At 43.9% G+C, this 3,793-nt stretch overlaps 1 protein-coding gene across 1 annotated transcript in view; it reads right to left on the reverse strand.

The window, feature by feature from the left end:
- The window catches only part of WASF2 (WAS protein family member 2), a 58,188-nt gene extending 55,045 nt beyond the window's left edge, over window positions 1–3,143 (reverse strand). The window contains exon 1 of the mRNA XM_011357700.2: window positions 2,961–3,143. The gene's annotated coding sequence lies outside the window, so the exon portion shown is untranslated. The remainder of the gene's footprint in view (window positions 1–2,960) is intronic.
- Between the last annotated feature and the right edge of the window lie 650 nt (window positions 3,144–3,793).

Consider the following 3,793-nt stretch of genomic DNA (forward strand, 5'->3'; position numbering starts at 1 on the left):
TGACTATATTCCCTATGCTGTACTTCATGTCCCCATGACTATCTTGTAACTAATTTGTACTTTTTAATCCCTTCACCTTTTTCACCCAGCTCCAAAACACCCCTCCCATCTAGCAATCACTAGTTTGTTTTCTGTATCTATGACTCTGTTTTCATTTTGTTTGTTCATTTATTTTGTTCCTTAGATTCCATATATAAGTGAAATCATATAATATTTGTCTTTCTCTGTCTGACTTATTTCACTTAGCATAATATCCTGTAGGTCCATCCAAGTCATTGCAAATGATAAGATTTCATTTTTTATGGCCGAGTAATATTCCATTGTATATATCTACCAAACTTCTTTATCCAATCGTCTATTGATAGACACTTAGGTTGCTACTATACCTTGGCTATAGTAAATAGCGCTGCAGTGAACATAGGGGTGCATATACCTTTTTGAATCAGTGTTTTGATTTTCTTTGGATAAATACTCAGAAGTGGAAATTGCTGGGTCATAAGGTAGTTCTATTTTTAATTTTTTGAGGAACCTCCAAACTGTTTTCCATAGTGGCTATATCACTTTGCAATCCCACCAAGCGTTCCCTTTTTTCCACATCCTCACCAACACTTGTTTTTTGATTTATGGATGATGGCCATTCTGCCAGGTATGAGGTGATATCTCGTTATGGTTTTAATTTGCATTTCTCTGATGATTAGTGACGCTGAGCATCTTTTCATGTCTACTGGCTATATGTCCTCTTTGGAGAAATACCTATTCAGATCTTCTGCCCATTATTCCATTTCTAAAATCTAATAAATTCTAAATTTAGAAACACCTCTGGCCTCAAGAATTTTTTTTTTTTTTTTCTGGCCACAAGGGACTAAATCTTACATACAGAAAATATAACCAATACTAAGAATGAGGGTAGACCTTCATATGCAATAAATTCAATGTCTTAACAACTACTCACAATATACATCCTATAAAATAAAGCATTAAAAAATAAAAAAAGACAACAAATGTCAAAAACCTAACACACCATTATTTGTTTTTCAAGTGATGGTGACATTTGCATCATCTGATATCTAAATCAATTCATCTTAAGTTGAAGTCCACTAATTTAAATCAGTTAAAATAGACCTAAAGACTGCAATTGGTATTTATGTTGAGAAAAAAGAATCATCCATTGATAATGTACCCAGTAAAATGTTCTGATTTTTAAAAAGTTTATCTCAGAAGGTTTAAAATTTTTAATTATTTCATTCTAGAATACAAATTCTGAACACTGAACAAATTACAATTGACTATTTCTGTGAAAGCAGAGCTTGGGACAAGGACAGCAACAGAAATAGCTCTTAAAGTTATTTGAACGGGAAGAAGAGTTTCACAGTTCTTTCCTTCCTTCCTCCTTCAGTTGCTGCTTTCTGGTTTTAGAATTTCAAACAAAGAAATACATATTGGCTCCTCTACTAAGAAACGCCCTCTTTCTCAGCTACTTCCTCCTCCAATTTTCTTCCCTACCATTGACATATGAGAACAATACACACTGCGGGTTCTACCATTTTAATTAACCAAAAACTCTGAGGCTTGGAAATTAAGGGCTGCAATTTAAAGTACCCAAATATCTCCCATTCCAGATCCACAATCATCACTCATCTGGAAGTCAGATAACAGAGAGAAGAAAGAAAGAAACATTATGCTTAATCAGAGGTAGGCTATTGAACCTTTCACGCCAGGAATCCAAAAATAATTTGAACTAACAAATGAGAAATTTCTCCCATCCCAAGAAAACCTGGCCTTCATAGGGAAGAGAAAAGAGTTACTGGGCTGGCACCACTCTAAACTAAGAGTCAAGTCTATACACCAATAGTTGGTGGACTTTCTTCTATGGGCCACCCAGGATTCAAACTGAATGAACTCTTTGAGGTTCTGATACATTTCAAAGTGACTTTTACAATTTAGTAATGGTCTTTTCTAACTCACAGGAAGAACAAGGAGGGTGTTCTTATAATTAACCATCCAGAGATCAAGACTCCACCTGTCTCCATGCCAGAAGTCAAATCAAATGTCTGAGACCAGACCGCTCCAATTTGTGACAAAGCAAACTTCTTGTAAGTGGACAGTGACTTCCCCCTTGCCCAGTGAGTCTCAAAGGAAACAATTTATCCTTGGTAAGCTCTGTACCTTACTTCTTACTGTGTGACCTTGGGAAAGTTACTTAACTCCTCTGAAACTTAGTTCCTCATGTGTAAATCTTAAGGGTTAACTGTAAAAATTAAATCGGAAAATATGCCTAAACGAGGTCTGGCACATAGCAGGAACGCCATAAATTGTTTGGGTCCACCCAAAGCATTCGTGGAAGGGCCCCTTTCGCCAGCTTTCCTTACTCTACAGTTACCATCCTGTACACATACGTACCTTTCTCTTCCTTATTCTGCAGTACCGTCCTGTACACGTAGGAATGCACACGTACATACAGTCCCACCACCACTCTGCAACTTAGCAGACCAGGGGTCTCAAAGAGCACATCAAGTCCTTAATGACCCAAAGATGGAAACCGAGGCTCCGCCTGGGGAAGAACTTGTCCAAGATCTCAAACAACAATCTAGGCTCCAACTCATGTACATCTGCCTGCAAAACCTTCGCTTTACAAATGGAGAAACTGAGGCCCAGACAGGGAAGTGACTTGCCCAAGGTCACACAGCGATCTGGTTGCAGAGACGGATCAGGTTAGGGCAATTTCGAAACCTCACAGACTCGCGGGCCTCTTCAGTCCCCAAGGGGATCTCCAGGACACATTCCCCCTGGGGAGTGGAGAGTAAGACGCCACCCTGCGCTGACCGCTCGTCTGGCCTCTGCCGGTACCGGGAAGGAGGTGCGGCACCTACTCCCGCAGGACCCTGCGCGGCTCGGGAGGGGCAACCTGGCCGGGCCCGGCGCCTCACGGCGCGGCCCGCTCGCAGGGACTTGTTGCTCACCTGGTCTCACGCAGTCGCCCGCAGCGACGGACGGGCCGGCCGGCCGTCTCCACCCAGGGTCTGTTCCCGCGGGCCGCCTCGCGGGCTGCCACACTGCCGGACCCCCCTCAGCGCGCTACGCCCCCAGCCGCGCTCGCCCTGCCTGCGTCCGCCATTACGCGATTCCCCGCCCTGGGACGCAGCCACACCCCACCAGTGGCTCTGATTGGCTCTCTGCCCCACCCGCCTGGGGCTTTCGGGCATTCCATTGGCCTGAGTGAAATGCCAGTTAAATAGCTACGCAAAAGACGTACTCAAGGGTACTGTCCCGGGAGCTCCACCCGAGTGACTTCCGCAATCGGAGTAAACAGCAAGGGGGAAAACCAAGTGAAAAGGGGGTGGAGGTTAAACTAAATCAACTTCTAAATTCAAGGTAGGAAAATTACACCTAAGAAAGTGTAAAAACTCGTGCAAAGTGTATTTAAAGAAGAAGAATTATTGTTAAAGTGCAAATAACTAGTATTTTTGTTGGAAGGGCGAGGGCCAAGCCCATGAACTTGCTGTGGACACCCCTTAAGTTGCGGGTAGTTTTGTCCCTTCCCTCCCGGTCTCTGGCCGGGCCGAAAGTAGGGTGGAGAGAGTGAGTCACAAGCTATGGCCCGCCGTAGAAGGTTCCAGTCCCGGGCGGAGCCTGGGGTCCTGGGACTGGGAGATGGTTCTGACAGTCCAGAGTCAGGTAAACTGGACCCTAGTTCAGCCTCCACCTCACTCTGCGAGTGCAGATAACTCCCTGAATTTATCTGGGGCTTAGTTTGTCCTTCTGCGAAATAGGAGCGGTCTTGTCTACCTCACGT

The sequence above is a fragment of the Pteropus vampyrus genome, unplaced genomic scaffold (assembly GCF_000151845.1).
Source record: "Pteropus vampyrus isolate Shadow unplaced genomic scaffold, Pvam_2.0 Scaffold36, whole genome shotgun sequence".
NCBI classification, from domain to species: Eukaryota; Metazoa; Chordata; class Mammalia; order Chiroptera; family Pteropodidae; genus Pteropus; species Pteropus vampyrus.